The 22,282-nt window shown below is 41.6% G+C and overlaps 1 protein-coding gene across 1 annotated transcript in view; it reads left to right on the top strand.

The window, feature by feature from the left end:
- Window positions 1-22,282, top strand: part of LHX6 (LIM homeobox 6) — a 229,574-nt gene that overhangs the window by 197,567 nt on the left and 9,725 nt on the right.

The following is a 22,282-nucleotide window of genomic DNA, read 5'->3' on the forward strand; positions in this document are numbered from 1 at the left end:
TAATTTTACTGTTCATAAAGAGTTCATCTCTATGACAAAAAAATTGTTTAAGCACCCAATCCCTGTCAGGTTCGAAAAAACAAAAGAGACAATTAATGTAGCTGGTGTCCCCTTCTCCTCTTCTTGAATTATTTGTGTTAAATTCAATATGTCAAATTAAATTTCTGCTCCTTGTTCATTTTGGCCCACTCTTTCTTTTTGATTCTCTTTCTTATATGGTAGTAAATAATACATTTTTGACACTGGTGGATAAGCTTGTTCAGGAATTTTTAAAATTTCTGACAAATATTTCTTAAACATTATTAGTGGAGCCATTGATGAGATTTTTGGAAAATTAATCAACCTAAGAGTTTTTGCTCTTAGTTGATTTTCCAAATTTTCAGTCTTTTGATATAGTAAAGCATTTTCTTTTATCAAATTGTATTGTGTCTGCTGACAAGATATTATAGTTTCATTATTTGACAATATAGTTTTCTCAGTATTACTCATTCTTATTTCTAAGTTTGCAATCTTTTCCATAGGTAATTTAGTGGCTTGGGACACCAAAAACAATTTCTGAGAAAAAGAATTTTCTAGCCCCACAAGGGTCTCCCATATTGAGTCAAGAGTTATTTTTGCAGGCTTAAGAGGCAAAAATGACTTACTAGTCACTGTTAATTCAGTTAAATCCCCTTCAGGAATCTGTTCCTCTCGAATTACAGTTGAATCTCTTTCCTTCTCTCCGATGACGATATTCGGCGATCCTAGGTTGGCAACTGATTCCTCTACAGGAAGCACTCCCAGGTTGAAGACGCTAGGTGTTTCCTGCCCCTGCTGCCGACCCCATGCCAACATCGTCGGAGGCCTCTATTCTTCAGGGCTTAGAATAGTCTCTGCCTCAGGCTGGGAGAGCGAGGAACCTCCTGTCACCCCAACCAGCAATGAGGGACTTAACCTCGAACTTCCTCCAGGCATGGTAAAGCGGTCCATCGGACCCACGGATCTCGCACCTGTGGAGGGAATCACTCACTGCTTGCCCCTCCATTTCGGCATGAAGTCAGATAATTAATTGAATTTAAGGAGAATTGGGTAGAGAGCCGCTTTACAGCGTTCTCTTCAAGACGCCATCTTGTCTCACCCACAGTTTTTATTAACAGATTAAAAGCTCCCAGAAATTTAACATAAAATACCCGACATGGCCATGTTTTGTCAGTATAAAATGGCAGTGTCAGGGGCAGTGGGTCACTGTAAATGAAAATAAAATCATTAGTATCTAATAACAAAATCCTATAAAAGCATAATTATACATAAATATATAAACTATAAATCACAAGAGAAACTCAAAGATGAACTCTTAGTATAGGATTTTGTTATTAGATATTAAATGGCCATGTCAGGCATTTTATGTTCCATTTCTGGGAGTTTTTAATCTATTAATAAAAACTGTGTTTTTTTACAAAGTCTGCCTTGTTGTTTTATCACCCCTCTATGCAGGACAAAAAGCAAGAGGAAAAGCCAGCTTTTCAAAGCAATCTTAAATTGTTTCAGTGATGATTGTGCACATATAGCTAGAGGCATTGTATTCCAAAGGAATAGTGAAGCAAAAAAAGAAAGCTCTGTGTCTGGTGGATTCAAGAGTAGCCTGTTTTGGGCCTGGGAAAACCCGGCGATGATCTTTCGGGGACTGAAGAACACGAGACGGAGAATAGGGGATCGTTAAAGATGATAAGCATTCAGGTAGACTTACCTGGACACCCTATATACAGTTAACCTTCATTTCAACATTAGGTATTTTGAAAGTGTATATTCTACCAAAGTCAATATGCCATTGACATTTTATCTTGTTGGTGTGGACTCTTTTGCCTTCTTCCCCATACAGTAAGCATTTGGGGGATAATTCTTCAAGGAACCACCTAGATTTAGGTGGCACGAATATGTGCAAACGCATTCTAGTTTATGAGCAGATATGTTCACACATGTGCATCAAATTTCAGTTTCTGGCTAAGCATTATTCTGTAAATACAGGCTAATGTCTGACGGTGTGTACTTTCTATGAGGGCATTCACATAGGTGGATTATGGGCGAGGAACATCTAATCTGTAGAAGTAAATAAAATAGTACAATCTATGTGCGTCCTTTCACAATGTAGGTACTAGCATTTATACCAGTTCTATGGCTGGTGAAACTGATTGCACCTATAATATAGGCATGTATTTGGCCTGCTATGCTAGTATTCGATAAAGAATGGTAGACATCGCCCAATTTTCAGACCATGGAAGATAGCTGGATTGTCTCCCGTGGTCCGCACTAAACCCAGATATTCAATGCCGGGTCGTTTCCGGTGACCAGCATTGAATATCCAGTTTAACTTTGGCTGGTCCGACTTTAACCGGCCAAGCTGATATATACTGCTGGCTGGTTAGTCAGACTGGCCAAAGTTATTCTACCTATTGTGGTGGCCAAATATGGCCACCAAACTTGGCTGGTATGCCTTTAAAAATCAGTAGCCGGTTATATCGCGCAATATAACTGGCTATCTTTACGCTGCTAACCAGCGATATTCAGCTGAATATCACTGGATAGCCTCCTAAGTGCCATTTTAGTGGCCATTTTCTTTTAAATATCGGGTGAATACTTTTTTGTTTAGAATAGGCTCTAAACAGGCGCTTTCTTAGAATCTAAAATTAAGCGCCCTTTTATAGAATTGCCCTCTTGATCTTAGCTTATTTTCTTCATCATTCAGAGGGTAATTCTCTATATATCACCTAACGTTAGCTCGTGTCATCCTGGCACCTAACACGAATTCTGTATCGGCAATTGCGTGCCATAGTGGCTGGTTTAAATACTTGCTCCTAACTGTAGGCTTAGGTGCATAAATGCTAATATCCTATAACCCACACACCTAACTACCTAACACAACCCCTATCCACCCATGGCCCTCTTAGGTCCACATCCCCTTGGAGTTGTACATGCTGGAATTTGAGTGTGCAACTTATAAAATACTAAACTAAGGGGAATTATATGTGTAACTGCCAATAAATGCCAATCTGCTCCAATTATAGACAATAATTGGCTGTTAAGGCCAATTAGCATCTAATTAATCTATTAAGTTATACACACAACTGACCTTATTTTATAAGTGGCACACACAAATTTACATGATAGTCAGAAATTTGGGGTGCGCAGTTTTCTAGAATTAGGGAATCAGTGCTTAAACTTTGCAGTTTTATCCTGGATCTAATGCAGCAATGATCCAGCCTGATGAATGGAAAGCAGGTTGAAAATGAAATTTCTCTTAAAAGCATATCAAGCAATTTGGAATTGATTCCAGCCATTCCATTGTAACCGAAGGCAGCAAAAATGAAATAAAATAAACAAAGCCTCTTGAAATATCTAAGCCTATTTGTCAGAAGCTGAAAGTTTGTTTTTGCTGATGATACCTGAAACATACATCAAAAAGATGACTTCTTATGGGGTCCTCAGTTTATCATACATATGAGGCCAGATTCAGAAAATGGATCCCATAGGGGCGCTTTTACAAAGCCGTGGTAAAAAGTGGCCTGCGGTAGTGTGGGTGCGTCTTTTAGATGCATGCGTGCTGGGCCATTTTTTACCACGGCTGGGAAAAAGGCAATTTTTAAATGGGTCGGGAAATGGGCCTGTGCTAATATTAAAACTAACGCATGCCTATTTACAGCCTGAGCCTTTACCGCCACCTTTTGACCTAGTGGTCATGGCTCACGCAGTACCCACACAGTAACCATGCAGCGTGCGCCAACGTGGGCACAATGCCGATTACAGCCAGGAATGTCCCCACGGTAGAAAATAGAAAATTATTTTCTACAGCAGGATTCGGCGCATGCCAAACTTGAAATTGCCACCAGGCACACTCCAATTGAGCGTGTGCTACCCACGCATTAGCCCTCCTGCATCTTTGTAAAAGGACTCCAAATTTAGGCACTGGGAGGAATCTGCACTAAGCAGTATTTTATAAAGGGTGTTTCAGGTTGTGTGTCCTCTATAGAGTAGAGCTTAGCAGATTCCCATGCCCAAATGTGTGCGGTGGCAGCCAAAACAGCAAACAGGATGCTAGGAATTATTAGGAAATGGATGGTAAATAACACCAAAAATACTATAATGCCTCTGTATCGCTCCATGGTGCGACCTCACCTTACATAAGTACATAAGTAATGCCATACTGGGAAAAGACCAAGGGTCCATCGAGCCCAGCATCCTGTCCATGACAGCAGCCAATCCAGGCCAAGGGCACCTGGCAAGCTTCCCAAACGTACAAACATTCTATACATGTTATTCCTGGAATTGTGGATTTTTCCCAAGTCCATTTAGTAGCGGTTTATGGACTTGTCCTTTAGGAAACTGTCCAACCCCTTTTTAAACTCTGCTAAGCTAACCGCCTTCGCCACTTTCTCCGGCAACGAATTCCAGAGTTTAATTACACGTTAGGTGAAGAAAAAGTTTCTTTGATTTGTTTTAAATTTACTACACTGTAGTTTCATCGCATGCCCCCTAGTCCTAGTATTTTTGGAAAGCGTAAACAGACGCTTCACATCCACCTGTTCCACTCCACTCGTTGTTTTATAGACCTCTATCATGTCTCCCCTAAGCCGTCTCTTCTCCAAGCTGAATAGCCCTAGCCTCCTTAATCTTTCTTCATAGGGAAGTCGTCCCAGCCCCGCTATCATTTTAGTTGCCCTTCTCTGCACCTTTTCCAATATTGCATTCAGTTCTGGTCACCGTATCTCAAAAAAGATATAACATAAATAGAAAAGGTTCAAAGAAGAGTGACCAAAATGATAAAGGGGATGGAACTCCTCTCATTTGAGGAAAGGCTAAAGAGGTTAGGGCTCTTCAGCTTGGAAAAGAGACAGCTGAGGGGAGATATTATTGAGGTCTACAAAATTCTGAGTGGTGTAGAACGAATTTTTTACTCGTTCCATAAGTACAAAGACTAGGGGACACTCAAGGAAGTTACATGGAAATACTTTTAAAACAAATAGGAGGAAATATTTTTTCACTCAACGAATAGTTAAGCAGAAATCTTTGCTGTAGGATGTAGTAATAGCCATTAGAGCATCTAGGTTTAAAAAAGGTTTAGACAAGTTCCTGGAGGAAAAATTCTTAGTCTGCTATTGAGACAGACATGGAGAAGCCATTGCATGCTCCAGGACTGGGAGCATGGAATGTTGCCACTATTTGGGGTTCTGCCAGGTACTTGTGACCTGGATTGGCCACTGTTGGAAGCAGGATACTGCGCTTGATGGACCATTGATCTGACCCAGTATAGCTATTCTTATGTTCTTAACTATGGGCAAGAAGACTTACACCTGCTGAAACCTTGTGTAAATGCTGGCAGGCATTGCATGGCATTTGGGTGCATAAAAGACCCTATTATATAACACTACACCCAAACTTTTGGAATACTCCTGTCCTGACCATGCCCCTCCCTTGCTCCCCTTTTTGAGTTGTCGTTAAGACAATTTGTGCATGCACAATGTTATAGACTAGCACAGAGGCAGATTTGTATGTAAGTCCTAATTAGTGCTAATTAATGTCAATAACAGATTGTTAATGACTTGTTAACTAATTAGTTTGTGCATAGGTCTAGGATCTGCATCCAATTGAATCTGGGGGATTGTGTGTGCTGTATATTTGTGTGGTAATGTGATCTGGCAAGGAGGCAGACAGCCCTCAATAAATACACCCAGTCAGAAGATTGCAAGTAGAACAACACGTTTATTTAAGCTCAAACTTATAAAGAAATAAATAAAGATTTCCCAAGTCTGTTCTCTCCACAGGCTAAACATACAATCACTTGGAACTTTACTATAAGTCTCTTGAGCACTGTCCCTAACAGGCTCCACAGGATAAATACAGAGAGGGGCATAATTGAACAGGGCGCCCAAGTTTTCCTGAGAGCGTCCTCGCAGGACGTCCCCGCAAAGGGGTGGGGAAACCTGTATTATCGAAACAAGATGGGCAGCCATCTTTCGTTTCGATAATACGGTCGGGGACGCCAAAATCTCAACATCTAGGATGACCTTAGAGATGGTCGTCCCCGATTTCGGCAATAATGGAAACTGAGGACGCCCATCTCAGAAACGACCAAATGCAAGCCCTTTGGTCATGGGAGAAGCCAGCATTTATACTGCACTGGTCCCCCTAACAAGCCAGGACACCAACCAGGCACCCTAGGGGTCACTGCAGTGCTCCCAGGTGCATAGCTCCCTTACCTGCTTGCTGAGCCCCCCCAACCCCCCCAACCCCCCCCCCAAACCCACTCCTCACAACTGTACACCACTACCATAGCCCTTAGGGATGAAGGGGGGCACCTAGATGTGGGTACATTGGTTTGTGGTGGGTTTGGAGGGCTCACATTTACCACCAAAAGTTTAACAGGGGGGGGGGGGGGGGGGGGTATGGGCCTGGGTCTGCCTGCCTGAAGTGCACTGCAGTTCCCACTAAAACTGCTCCAGGGACCTGCATTCTGCTGTCATGGAGCTGGGTATGATATTTGAGGCTGGCATAGAGGCTGGAAAAAATATTTAAAAAAACATTTTTTAGGTGGAAGGGGGTTATAGTGACCACTGGGGGAGTAGGGGGAGGTCATCCCTGATTCCCTCCGGTGGTCATCTGGTCCTTTAGGGGCACATTTTTTGTGGCTTGGTCGCAAAAAAAAAAGGACCAAGTAAAGTCGGCGAAGTGTTCGTCAGGAGCGCCCTTCTTTTTTTCCATTATTGGCCGAGGACGCCCATGTGTTAGGCACGCCCCAGTCCCGCCTTCACTATGCTTCCAACACGCCCCCATGAACTTTGGATCACCCGTGATGGAAAACAATTGAGGGCGCCCCAAAATCGGCTTTCGATTATGCTGATTTGGTGCGACCCCTGGAGAAGGACACCCATCTTGCGATTTGTGTCAAAAGATGGGTGCCCTTCTCTTTCGAAAATGAGCCCCAGTCACTCTTAACTCAGGTTCTTGTAATCTCTCTCTGACACAGCTTCACGGGGTTAGTCAACACTCATTCTCTTAACTCTGAAGCCGCTGCTTCTGGCAATTACAGGGTAACATTAGATTACATCATCATTTGCTTGTATTCCTCATATTTTATTTTTTTGTTACATTTGTACCCTGCGCTTTCCCACTCATGGCAGACTCAATGCGGCTTACATGGGGCAATGAAGGGTTAAGTGACTTGCCCAGAGTCAAAAGGAGCTGTCTGTGACTGAAGTGGGAATCGAACTCAGTTCCTCAGTTCCCCAAGACCAAAGTCCACCACCCTAACCACTAGGCCACTCCTCCACTACCTGCTCAGTTCAATGTGGATAACAGAACAAGAGAACTGGGACTAGATCAGATAAGTACAATGTAATCAGCTGTCATGCCTCTCACCTGGTTCAGGAGGACTTTGGTCCTGGGGAACTGAGGAACTGAGTTCGATTCCCACTTCAGGCACAGGTAGCTCCTTGTGACTCTGGGCAAGTCACTTAACCCTTCATTGCCCCATGTAAGCCGCATTGAGCCTGCCATGAGTGGGAAAGCACGGGATACAAATATAACAAAACTAGAGTCCTGCAGCATGCCATACTTAAGAGTTTTGTGAGTGTTTATTTCCTCATTGCTGTATTTCCCTTTTATAACCCTAGATGGGGCGCTGATAGATGATCTCACTTCCTGGCTGGGGATATATAAGGAGGTGGTCTACACTCTTCCAGTGCTTCAACAACAGGCTTCTAGAGTTGTGCCTTTCCAGTGTTCAGTGCCCGGTCAGTCCTCCAGCCGTGCTTGTTCCTGTCTCCAGCCTTGCTTTTCCAGCGACTCCCTGGCCTTGACTCTGTTGGGCCAGCTCCCAATGGCTCTTTTAAGAGCAAACCCCAAAGGCTTTTTTAAGAACCAACCCCAAGGGCTCTTTTAAAAAGCAACCTCTAGACAGCCCTGTCATGTTCCAGCCAGTCTGCTAGGTACTTTGTATCGCTCCATGGTGTGACCGCACCTCGAATATTGTGTTCAATTCTGGTCGCTGCATCTCAAAAAAGATATAGTGGAATTAGAAAAGGTGCAGAGCAGGGCGACGGAAATGATAAAGGGGATGGGACAACTTCCGTATGAGGAAAGGCTAAAGCGGCTAGGGCTCTTCAGCTTGGAGAAAAGGCAGCTGAGGGGAAATATGATAGAAGTCTATAAAATAATGAGTGGAGTTGAACGGGTAGATGTGAAGCGTTTGTTTACGCTTTCCAAAAATACTAGGACTAGGGGGCATGCGATGAAGCTACAAAGTACTAAATTTAAAACGAATTGGAGAAACGTTTTCTTCACTCAACATGTAATTAAACTCTGGAATTTGTTGCCAGAGAATGTGGTAAAGGCGGTTAGCTTAGCAGAGTTTAAAAAAGGTTTGGACAGCTTCCTAAAGGAAAAGTCCATAGACCATTATTAAATTGGACTTGGGGAAAATCCACTATTTCTGGGATAAGCAGAAATAAAATGTTTCGTACTTTTTGGGGATCTTGCCAGGTATTTGTGACCTGGATTGGCCACTGTTGGAAACATGATGCTGGGCTTGATGGACCTTTGGTCTGTCCCAGCATGGCAATACTTATGTACTTATGTACTGCCTAGTCCTGTGCTTCAGCCAGTCCGAGTCAGATCCTGTCTTCTCCAGCTCCCAGGTGGTCCCATTAGCAACCATCAATGAGGTCCTGGGTGGTGCTTACTTCACACAGGTAGAGTCAACCTTATCACGGTCCAAGGTCTCACTTCCCCAACCATGACAGTTTGCCGATGCCATGATCTCAGCTGACAAGCTGCTTCTATTCCTCCAGGACCTAGCCCAGATAGTCCAGCAACAGCAGCCTTAATAACAGCAACTGATGGGAACCCTTCAGTGGGTGTGTGCGCAGCTGATGGTGATGCGTACTGCAGCCCCAGTGGTGCTGAATCCTCCATTGCCCACCTCAGCATCTCCTCCCTGGGGGAGGGGGACTCTATGGAAAAAAGGTGCTCTTGGAGAGTGCTTCAGGAGTGGTGGATGCTCAGTTGATTAATCACAGTTAATAATGTTAATTGCCGTTAAAATTGTGCAGCTAATCATAATAGTTAATTGTGATTATTCAGCACCACTGATTTAGAGCAAATATGAGAAAATATTTTTTCACTCAATGCTTAATTAACCTCTGAAACTCTTTACCAAAGGATGTGGTAAAAGCAGTTAGTGTAGCTGGGTTTAAAAAAAAGGGCTGGACAAATCCTGGAAGAAAAGTTCACAAACTATTATTAAAGGAGACCTAGAGAAAGCCACTGCTTATCCTTTGGATGTAAGCTACTTTTTTGGATCCTGCCAGATACTTGCGACCTGGATTGGTCACTGTTAGATGCAGGATACTGTGCTAGATGGACCTTTAGTCTGACCCAATATAATTCATATATTGCTCATATTCTTAAGTGGGATTTAAATGCTGGCTTTGCTGGATCTCAGCCTGTTATGCTAACCACTAGCCTAATCCACCTAATGATTTATGACATCATGATTTATGATGTGAAAATGAAAATAACAATGTCAGATGGCAACAGCTCAGTGTGAACAGACTTTAATGCAGATATCCAGACTACCTGGAGTGGAGGAGTAACCTAATGGTTAGAGCAGCAGGCTGAGAACCAGAGGAGCCAGATTCAAATCCCACTGCGGCTCCTTATGATCTTGAGCAAGTCACTTAACCCTCCGTTGCCTCAGGTACAAGCTCAGATGGTGAAACAACTAAGGGCAGGGAAAATACCTACTGTACTTGAATGTACACCACTGCTAGCTTTCGAGTTTGAAGGCGGTTTATAAGAAATTAAAATGAATAAATACCAATGAAGTGCAAAGTAGAAAAGATTAAGGGGAAGAATGAAAAAGAGAAGACTGTGTTGCTAGAAGCTAAAGAGCAGAGGGTAATACTGCTTCTGTGTGTAACAGTCTATTCTTGCTTTATAATGGCTTCAATCTAAAAAAATAAAATGGGAATAGTAGTCTGAGTAACCTTAGCTTGGCTTCAATCTGTTGTGTTCTCTTATCTGAGCCTATTGAAAGTGTTGTTACAAATTTAAACTGTCAGAAGAATATTTATACACACAGCAATGCCATCCAAAGAGATCTACTGATTGACTGTCCAACAGTCAATCATTTTTGGTCATGTTATCTGCTTTGAATCTGAGGGAAGTGTTATGTTACAAACTTATTTGTACCTAGTTGGTAATTTTATAAAGCATTTTCCACATGCAAAACCTGTTTTACAAGCAGAAGACAGCTTTTATAAAAATGCACAATCACATATGCAAGTAAAGACTGCGCCTATTTTTACGCGATCTATGTGTAAGCATTCCTGGGGACATAGTTTGGAAAGAGTGGAGGCAGAGTTGTGATGTTATACACACATTTTATCACATTTGTGCATTGGCATTTATTGTGTGGGGTCTATTTTATGAAGGGATATAGGCATCTATGTTGCCCTTATGAAACAGGGATAAAATAGGTGCCTTCTTGAGCTTTCAACATATTCATTGTAAAATTACCCCAATGAGAGCAATTTTCAAAGCCATTTCCACCTGCTGTTTGCTAAGCATTTGTTTCCTACACTTTTTTTAAGCAAGCACACACATAAATGCAAAGCCCTCCCCAGCTCCTCTGGGAATGCCTTTGCTTAGTTTGGGTAAAGTTTAGAAAATGTTTAACACACCAAGATGTCCTTTTACTAAGAGAAAGGGAATTGGACTTGATATACTGCCTTTCTGTAGTTACAATAACAGTGGTTTACATACCATATACACATACTTATTATGTACCTGGGAATTGGAGGGTTAAGTGGCTTCCCCACAGTCACAAGGAGCTGCAGTGGGAATTGAACTCAATTCCCCAGGAGCAAAGTCTGCTGTACTAACCACTAAGTTGCATTAAGCACTAACGCATGCCTAGTGCAGCAAAAAAAAAAAAAGCCTAATGCAAGATGCAGGTGCATGTGCATGCATTAACCGTAATTTTTTGGGAATTTTTTGAAGGGACATGTCAGGGGCAGAGAGTGGGCATTCCTGTGCTAACCAGTTAGCACATCTACATTACTGCATGCTGACTGGTTAGTGCACAGCTACCCCCTAATTTTGTAAATGTCGGCAAAAGTTATGCATGCAAATTTGGGCATGTGCCCGATTTGCGTATGCAATTTAGTTGAATAACAAGCTAATTAGTACCAATAATTGGCTTTTTAACAAGTGCTTATCAGCACTAATTAGATGTAATTGGATAATAGTGGGATACAAGAATGAATAAATAATAAATATGTATGTGTAAATTTAGGTGTGGGATCCACGCCTATATTTACACACAAGTAAAAAAAAGAGGTGCAGAAATGGGAGGGTCATGGATATGTTATGTCTGTTCTTGCAGGGACTAAGAACCCTGTGTATGTAGACCTTTGAGGTGTGGTCCCCAGTCCATCATGGAAGCATGCGTAGTGAGAACTTTGTGATGTAGAAGGGGTTGGAATGGGAGGCCTTGGGTTAGAATGCATGACACCATCCACTACTGAAGAGAGTGGTGGAGCCATGGAGTCACCTGGATATAGGCAGAAAAGTGCCCTGTGGCCTGAATCCATTGCAAGAAGAGCATCCATTGAGGAATTCAAAAGTGAAGGTGAGCCAATGGTGTCAAAGGAACTGCTGAGGCCCTGTGACCAAGGAGGCAGAGCATCTGACGTGCAGATATGAGTCGCTCATGATACCTGAGTGGCAAGATGTATTACTATATTGTTTGCCTCTGTTCAGGAAGGAAAGCCTCAGAGGCCCCTTGGGCTGAAAAATGAAAAAAAAAATCAATTAAAAATGTTTTAATGAGCTAGAGTATGAAAAAAAAAACCCCAAATTATGAGGACAATTTGACCTGAAAAGGGGAGGCACCAAAAGGCAAAAAGTTAACATGCTCAGGAGAGATTAAAAGCACAATCTCTCTACTCAGCGGAAAATGAAAGACTGCCAGTCCCGTGCTCATGTGCCAGGTGGGAAGACACATATGCATGTGCGGTGGGATCACTATCTTAATGAGTTAAAGTGTCAGTACACTTTGGCAATGTCCACACCAAGCTCCGTTAGATGATGTCATCCATTTGTGAGAATATCATGCCTTGTCCTTGGAGAAATCACAATAACAATAATCAATCAAGAAGTGAAATGCTTTTGAATTTACCTTCTGAGAAAGGAAGGTTCCCAGGGCTTCTCTGGGGAATTACTTTCATCTACTGGGATATACTTAGCTTTTGACATTAGTTGCTTTTTCCTTTTCCTCTTCTGTTTATATCTTGGGAGAATGGCTTCCATTTTCTTCAAATTAATTTATTAGAGAACTCCTTACCATATCACATTTCCATAGCTTTATCTCTCTATTGCTTATCTTATCATGAAATAAATATTTGGATTTCCTTATATGGGATCCATATGCTACATGCTATGACTGTTCTCTGGCATTGTTTGATAAGTTGATTATTGCTCTGACCTTCTCTCATTCACTGATCTCACCACCCCATGTGTGCTCATCAAATCTTTATGAGAACTTGCAAGTCTCTAAGAAATCTCTCACACTCTATGTCTACTACCTCTTTCAATAAGCCTTATGTTGGCGCAACAAAGAGTTTGAGAACGTGAAAGGAGTCCAGTTTCCTCTAGGGCTAATATACCACTAGAACTCTGTCTGTACTAGATGTACGCCCAGTTCAAACCAGCTCACACATGACAAGTTATTAATAAGCCCACTCTTTCTTCCCATAGTTACAATGTTTCCTTTCTTGTATTATGACCTGGATTGTACTCTGTGAAAGTAGCAAGAGTATCATGTTGCTACAGTAAATGGAATAATTAGCAGCAGCTATTAGGATCTGAAGTAAGAATATGCATAAAAATTAAGAGCTGATGGACAGCAGATGTGTAAATCCCTGATTCAGCTGGTTCAGGCAGAGTGGTCATTTATTTTAAAATGTATAAAAAAAGAATACCTCACTTCAGTAGGACTCCAGTGATTTTGTTTCAAGGATCAATCATCCATTGAAGCTGAGGAGCAGTTGGGATCAGTGGCGAGAGGCTAATGGTAGAAATGTTGTGTAACCTTCATCAATCACATACTGTACCTCCTCACATTAAACATGTTGTACTCCCTGGTATAAAGCATTTGATTTCAGGTATATACACCCAGCTTTGTTGTTTGTTTCACTTGGGGCAACTTCTCCAAATGGATTAGTTTCGTGCATACGATGACAGGAATGAACCTCACTCTATTAAAATAAAGATGTGAGACAAACTAAAAAAAAAAAAAAAACCTTAAAAAATGAAAATGAATCACACATCCCTAGTGCAGATTGTTTGTTTGTTGGTTGGTTGGTTTATTTTTGTTTGATTGTTTTTATTTTGTTTGTTTTTTTATTTTAATTTTTCTGTTGTTTAATTATTTTTCCAATTTTTTGAATATTTTTCTTTAGGTTCATTTCATGAATCCATTTTAAATACACTTTTGTAACACATATGATAAGCTTTTCATGTGCATAGATTGATTGTATCCTTATTAACTCATAAGTTAATGTGTTAAATTGATTTTGCAGCCATTAAAGATCACCTACCAATAGTGCATGTTAATGCCATTATTGCATGTGGGCCTTGTAACAGGCATCAGTATGTGTTATCAAATGGTAAATGTATTCCAAAAGTTTTTAAGGTGTGCTAAACTCAGGAATTCATTGCCAGAGAATGTGATAAATGCAGCTAGCTTGTCAAGGTTTAAAAAAGGTTTGGATAACTTCATAAAAGTAAAGTCCATAAGCCAGTATTAAGATGGACTTGGGGAAAATCCTACTTATTTCTAGGATAAGCAGCATATCCCACCGACCCAACATAAATACCTACACTCTGTAACACAGTAAAATCAAAGCTCGTAATGGACACTATTAATCCTTTCCTATCCCTGACCTCCATTGTATCGGAAACACATGTACCTTTATTCGACTACAATATCACCCTGTATTTGTTTCTCTACCGGACTTAATGCCTTTACGGTCCTATGTAAGCCACATTGAGCCTGCAAATAGGTGGGAAAATGTGGGATACAAATGTAACAAATAAATAAATAAATAACATGTATTGTACTGTTTTGGGATCTTGCCAGGTACTTGTAACCTGGATTGGCCACTGTTGGAAACAGGATGCTAGGCTTGATGGACCTTTGGTCTGCACCAGTATGGCAACGCTTATGTTCTTATGTATTCCTGAGCCAGGATATGTGGAGTATGATTTCAGTCTCTCAAATTTACTGGTAACGCTCGCCATAGTTTTTGCATTGTGGCAAAGAGAGCTTTCTTCTGCAGTTCATAAGATGTCGCATGTATGGTGCTACAGGTGTGCTTGGAAGTTTTGTTGATTATTTTGATCCTTTATGTGGGATTGTTTATTTTGACTCATAATATGATATTTATTATTATTTACCTTACAGTGCTTTGAATATCGTTAGGTCTTCATGTTTATAAGGGTAGTTTTCAAAGCTTTTTCTGCAAGTAAGGCAGGGTTTTACCTGTGGAGATGGGATTGTTGTACACAATGCAGAGTTAATTTTATAAGCAGCTTGTGTGCGTAAGAGAGTATTTTACATGCTCAAATAGGCTTTTATAAAATTACACAGAGGTGTATGCAGGGCCAGCCGAAGGGTACCTGACACCCTAGGCAAACCTCCAGCCATGTACCCCACTGCCCTTGGGTGGCTTAAGGACCTAATCCAGTGGTGTGCTGGTAAATTTTTAACAACAGGCTCTCTCCCCAGTCCACCTCTGCACCCCTGTCCATTTCTGCGCCCCCCCCCCCAAATTGCAGAGCTGCCTATAGCCGGGAAGAGAGCCTGGAGGAGGGGCAATGCATTACTCTCCAGAAAAAAAATGAAATTCTCCCAGGTTCCAATCTAATTCATATTTATTGTGGGATACAATGCCGTAAATAAGTAAATAAATAGAAACTACCATTGAGCACTTGATTCTCATAACATGTGAAGATATTTTGATGGTTTTCTAATCAAATAAATCCTATTTGGTTCATTCACTCTCATGTATTGCTTTTGTAATTTGATAGAAAGGTTTTAGGTATATTATAACACCAGAAAAAGGGTAAAGTAAGTAATCAATAAAAAATCAATTCCATATCTAAATATCAAAACATAAACCAAGACTTGAACATGGTTAGATGATATCATGTAGAAAAATTAATGCTGGGATCAGTTAAATGTCCTTAAGCATCCCCCCTCCCACCAAAAAAAGTAGTAACTGGGCTGAAGGTGCAATCATTCACCAGATATTTTAAAAAACCTTTTCATCAAACAGTTAAGTTCCATTATCTATGTAATTCAACACGTACCTGTGTAGACTGCAACAATCTGAGCCTGACCAAATATCCACAGTACTTCTGCAACCATAAATGAAAACAAGTCTTGCTCTTGTTCTTCAGGGCAAGCTGGCTCTCCTTCCTCCCTCCCCCAAGCTACAGAGTCCCAGGCTCCGAGTCCAATGTACATGCCTGAAGAAGGCAACACCCTGGTTGTCCAGTGGATTCTTCGGGGCAGGCTGGAAAGATCGCCAATCTTTCCTGCCCGCTGCCGGTGCTGACTCTCCCGCTGAGGCATCGCTCTTCAAAATGGCCGCCGAGACTTACAAGGGCGGCCTCCAAGACTTCAGCAGAAGTCTCGGCGTCCATTTTTAAAGAGCAATCCAGCAGCGGGGGAGGTTCAGCTCAGCGCCGGCAGTGGGCAGGAAAGATTGGCGATCTTTCCTGCCTGCCCCGAAGAATCCACTGGACCACCAGGGTGTTGCCTTCTTCAGGTATGTACACTGGACTCGGAGCCTTGGACCCTGTAACTCGGGGGAGGGAGGGAGGAGAGCCGGCTCACCCCAAAGAACAACCAGCTCGCAAGATGCTAAAAAATTTAACAACCGACTCTTGCGAGCCGGTGCGAGCCGGCTCCAGCACACCACTGACCTAATCCCCCCTCCCTGTACTGCAACATTTCCCTTCCCTTATGAACTCCAGAAAGACGCTCATTGCAAGTAGTACAGCGAGTGTAGGCAGTAAATTTGAGAGACCGAGTCCATACTTCACATACTCTGACTTAGAAGTGAGGTTTATTCCAGTCATGGTATGTGCAAAACTAACCCATTTGGAAAAATTGTTCCCGAGACTCTCTGTAATTATAAGCAGTAGAATTCATACATGATGGATCTTCAGCATGGGTAGGCATTAATTAAGCAACCAAGCTCATCTAAGTGCCCATCTCATCATAGGATCATTACTTCTCCAAATTAGTCTATCAAATTTTATCAATATTCAAATAGCTTTGACTTATCTGCAAAATGCCATCAGCAACAATCTAGCAGAAAAAAAAGCAGACCCATATGGTTTCATGTTAAGCCGTGACACAGCCCTTGAGAGGTTGTAACATGGCCATGTTGGGTGGTTAGAGAAAAGTTGTATGCTGATTTTATGTATATGCATTGAATACATTTTGTTTTATTTTACCACATGGGTCTGCTTTTCTTTTCTGCTGTTTTGGATCTTGTCAACTGCTTGCCTGTGTGCTTTTTGGGATCAGCAACAATCTGACATGATATCAGTGAAACTCCTCCATTTTTTCAGCACTGAAACTATCACCAAGGTCCCATATTGCTTCTTCTATTCTGTATATAAAAAACATGGTGTCAGCATTTTATAAACATTCAAACACATGACTTTGAACAACCAAAGTAGACTTCTCACAATCCACTCAAACAAAGGAAAACTATTCAGTTTCCATATTAAGGCCCAGGAGGAGAGATCATGCTCAAAGTATGTATCCAATACTATTCTCTAAAATTTAATTGACAATTTAAGTGAACTTTGGTTGTCCCCGCGACAGAAAGCAGTTGAGGACGCCCAAAATCGGCTTTCGATTATGCCGATTTAGGTGACCCTGGGAGAAGGACGCCCATCTCCTGATTTGTGTCGAAAGATGGGCAACCTTCTCTTTCGAAAATAAGCCTGCTAGTGTTCCTTTATGTTAACTCACCTTGAGCAAAACACAAATAAGTATGTATTACACACAACATTTAGGTGCCAGAAACGTGTAAATAATCATAATACTGGCATATATGTGCATATGTATGTAAATGCCAATATTTCAGTGACACACTTTTCTCCAACCTGGCTGGCACCTAAGTGTGATGGTGCATAGTTTAAAGGTGGACACTGTTCCCGCTAAGCTGAGCGGCAGTCCTCCGCCTACAGTCCTGCCAGTGGGGGGTGCTGTTTCACTATCACATTTTCAATAGTGAGAGACAGGCAAGTTCTGCAGGACTTCAGGGAACCTACCTGTTCCTAGAGATTGAAAGCACAATATTGAAGCACCACTCCCTACTGGTAGCAATGCAGTTGGAGGACACCTGCTCAGCTTAGAGGGAACAGTGAAGGTGGGCCTATTTTCCTTTATGCTCCATGTAGGTGACGCTTTATAGAATTTCCCTCGATAAGGAGTGTTTCCTACAGTCATTTCTCCATGTAAATGAGCTGTTTGAAAATTTGCTCATCTCCCTTCCTGCAGGTAAAAGTGTGTGCCTGTCAGGATGTATTTTTTTGCTTTGACTTCAGTTTCTCTTCACTACATACTTAGAAAATACTGCCTAGCTTAGCGGAGTTTTAAAAAGGTTTGGACGGGTTCCTAAAGGAAAAGTCCATAGACCGTTATTAAAACCGTTTTGCCAAAACAACTGAAAGAGCTAGTCGACCACCAACTGTTCAAGAAGACCTTAAAAGCATTCTTGTTCGACAAGGCTTATTCCACTGGCAACTCCTTTGCTTAAACTCTGTTGACTGTGCACGGTTATTCGCCGGTTGCTATGCCCTCATCATTCACCCCGTGTTATCCCATGTTCCATCCTCTCCTGTCATACCCGTATCTGTGCCATCCCTGAACTGTATTGTATCCTTTTGAATTAATGTACGCCACATTGTGCCTGCTCTTGTGGGAAAATGTGGGGTAAAATGCACCAAAATAAATAAATGGACTTGGGGAAAATCCACTATTTCTGGGATAAGCAGTATAAAATGTTTTGTATATTTTGGGGATCTTGCCGGGTATTTGTGACCTGGATTGGCTACTGTTGGAAACAGGATGCTGGGCTCCATGGACCTTTGGTCTTTCCCAATATGGCAATACTTATGTACTTAAGTTCCACCTACTCAAGTCCACAGCCTGGACATTATACTAGACATTTTATAGTATCATTGATAATAATAGAATATGAAATGTTTGGGATTTAGATAATGTCTTCTGTCAGAAAGGCTTTCAGCATATTTTATAAATAATATTATAAAAACAAGCATGCAGCCAGTTCTGGAGTGAGCAGGTGGCTGAGTGGTGCCTGGATGGCATGAACATTTTGAAAGGGAAGACTGCCATTGATCTGGAATTTATCAATTCTATACTGTATATACATGGAAGGCTTTTTGCTAATGGCCTTAATGAATGTAAGATGTATAGTATGTCCACAAACCACCATTTGTCTTTGAGCAGAAGACAAGTCACTCTCTTCTTGTCTTAGTTCTGAGAGGCGGAATTATTGGCAAAGATTAACACAGTCTGGTAAACACTCTGAAATGCTCCGTTCTTGATGCCAGCACAAGTTATAAAGTACTTCAATCATTTCTTCGAAACAATATCCTGGAAAACAAATCTTACCCTGCAGCTTTCATCTAATGCATTTCCATGTCTTGTTTTACAAAAAGAAGTCAGACTATAAGGAAGTCCAAGAAAACAAAGCCAAAACCAGCAATTTCGCTGTGGATACCCAGTGAACAGGACAGCACAGGCTGACTGCAAGAAGAACTGTTCAGGCAGGTGTGCTGAACGCTTGATCCCATTTGGCTTCAGCCTGAAACTCTAGACATGATGAATGATGAGCTTTACAACAAGCACTTGTAGACCAGGAATTCCAAACCTCTCTCCCAAGTCTGCCAAGCAGTTACACTGGCACTTCTATGGGTGCCATAATGTCGTGTTAAGAAAATATCACCTCAGTCATAACTTTGTTAAGTAGTTTAATAATTACTTTTAGAAATATGTGAATTTTGTATTAACTGTACATTAAAATATTAACAGCATGCTAATCCCTATTGGGATGCATATTGATGGCTGTTCCTCAGGGCATGGATGACCAACTGATCAAAGGCACTTATGCCTGAAATCACTGAAATGGCCAAGTCTAAGCCAGAAGATCGGTCTAAAGGGGAACTGGGCAGGAAGGTGAGAACAAGACAAAGATACAGAAAGGCACGGATAAACTATGAGAAAAAGAACAGAGCAGACCTTTGAGAAATAGCACTAGCAGGGACTCTGGCTGCCAAGGAGTTTAGCAGTGGCACCCAGGGCCTGATGCTCAAAGCAAACCGGGCTTGCAACTTTTCATTTAGACTGGTTTTAGCCAGTCTAAATTAAACAGTTTTTTTGCTGCTAATATACAGAGGCTTTCAGCCATTGCTTTACCGTGCACAGAAGCAGTGAACGAAAGACTTATGCTAATAAGCTTGCTTGTAATGAAATGAGCTCATTAGCAATTCTGTGCAATGCTCAGAACAATGGTGCACTGAAACTCCCTGCCCTAACAACTAAAAACTACTGACAGTAGGTTTTACTTGTTAGGGCAGGGTAACTTTTACAGTTGCACAGCAGCAGCAGCTTTTTCTCTCCCCCCGCACACTTATTCCATTGTTTCCTACTTCCAGCCACCACCGAAAAGTTTTCTTTCTTCCATCGCTCCCCCCCCCCCCCCCCCCCCCCCCTTCAGTGGACATGTGCCAGGAAGTTCAAAACCCTTTACCGACCAATGCTCAACACTAACAGCGTACATTTAAATTGTTTATTAACACACCTTCAAGACTTAGTAGTACTGCATACTGAATAGAAGGGATGTCTTCTAAATCTTTTCCCCCCACACAGCTAACATCAAGCTCTGCTGGGTTTTAAACCTTCCCCTTTCCCACCTTCACCCCCACAGCGAACATCAAGCTATTCTGGGTGGGGTATACTGATTCCCTTATTCTGCACAGATTGTGATAAAGTTTATTGATCCAACATAAGAACCAGCCAAGAGATTTTCTAATAGATGAGCTTTTGAAACAATATGGGTCTCTTTTTTGGAAATCAGCAATAACTCCCTCATAAAGAAAATTCCAGGTCTTGGATTGCCCTGAGATTGACTGGGGAAGTTTATTGATACTTTTCCCTATAAATATGTGGGAAAATCCTACAGAGTATATCAGCCCATCTAAGAAAGTCCGCATTAAACCTAATCTCTACAGTCCCCCTAAACCCCTGTGATCTTTGCTGATTCACAGAATTCACATTGGACTTTTTCTAAGTGTACCCAACTAATCTGCTGAACAGTAAACTTCCTATAGATAGGTTAAACCAGTTTGAACACTTAAGAAAAAGGTTTGCACAACCCTAGTGAAGGATATCATTATGAAAGACAGGCAAATGTATATTTTTGCAATCCAAAATGTTGACTTTTAACCAGACATTACCAGTTGAGCAGAGTTTTAATGATTGCAATCATAGGATGTACATTCATTTGAAATGACATAGGAAGTGCTAACAGGGCAAAATAAACACATTGACCATGAAATGAAGAGGTGATGTGACCAAACAATTCCAGCATAATCTTTGGCCTGCTTCAAGGGTCTGTGACTTTAAGTCATATATTCATATATGAATAGTAGATCACTATCAATGTGAACATGTACCTCCGGATGCTCGAACAATCACTAAGGTCAGAGGGCACATGCCTATAGCCACCATTACCGTGTAAGAAACACACAGATCTTCTGGCTGTACACACACTCCTATCAATCAAGGCCCTGATATTCAGCCAGTGATGATCAGCATTTTGCTGACCGCCACCAGCGTTATCTAAAGAAATTCAATGCTGGTCTCCATGTCCAGGCTCTGGCATTGAATTTCCAAGTATACAGGATTGGGGAAAATATAGCCAGTTAAGTGCAATATTGAGCCTGCAAATAGGTGGGAAAATGTGGGATACAAATGCAACAAACAAACAAATAAATAAATAAATAAATAAATAAATAAATATTCAACACTTAACCAACTATGGTGAACCTCATAAAGATAACACTGATATTGATGTGGTCCTGTTTATGCAGTTACCTTGGCCTGTTACATGATGAAGATCAGCACTTAACCGGCCAAGTGCTGACTCCGCCCCTGGAACACCCTCAAAATAGCTGGTTTAGGGTTGGGCACTAACCGGACATTTTCTGCAACACTATCCAGTTAAGTGTCACTGAATATGACTAGCTAGCTCTGGACAGGTGATTTAAAAGACCAGGAGCATCTCCTGGCCATTTAAATCATTATTTATTTATTTATTTGTTTGTTTCATTTGTATCCCACTATTTCCCACGTATTTGCAGGCTCAATGTGGCTTACATAGTACCGGAGAGGCGTTTGCAGACTCTGGTGTAAGCAAAGATAGAGTTCATGTGGTACATCCACATTAGGGGAACGTACAGCGGAAGAGTTGTGTTATGTCCATTACGTATTTTAGTTTTGATGTGTTGCAGAGATCAGGCATTTATGTTGGATCGGTAGGGTATGCCTTTTTAAACAGGTTAGTTTTTAGTGTTTTCCGGATGTTTAGGTAGTCGTACGTAGTTTTCAAGGCTCTTGGTAATGCGTTCCACAGTTGTGTGCTTATGTAGGAAAAGCTGGATGCATAGGTTGATTTGTATTTAAATATTGGGTCCCAATGATCTGGGATAATTGCTAGGATCTTCCACAAAGTGCAGGAATCCATAGGGACTTACAAATTGTAGATGTTTGATTCACAGTTATAATCAATAAACTTCCACCTACCCAGCAACAGTTGAAAAAAGGCAACAATTTGGCTAGACATATCTGTATAGCAAGATCAGCACTTGTGGCCCTTTTGTTATCTCCTATGATGAAAGCACTGTGGGGCCCTTTTACTAAGCTGTGGTAGGGCCCACAGGCATGCAGTGCATGCCAAATCGAAACTACCGTCAGGCTAGCACGCCCCCCCCCCCCCCCCCCAGTGGTAATTTTGGATTTGGCATGCACTCATTCCAGTAGTAGAAATTATTTTTTAAAATTTTATATCGCATGCGGCGTTACTGGCAGTAGTTGGTAATTGGCGTGCACCGAATGGTTACCGAGCGTGTTGTGCATGAG

Source organism: Microcaecilia unicolor, chromosome 6 (assembly GCF_901765095.1).
Source record: "Microcaecilia unicolor chromosome 6, aMicUni1.1, whole genome shotgun sequence".
Classification (NCBI taxonomy): domain Eukaryota; kingdom Metazoa; phylum Chordata; class Amphibia; order Gymnophiona; family Siphonopidae; genus Microcaecilia; species Microcaecilia unicolor.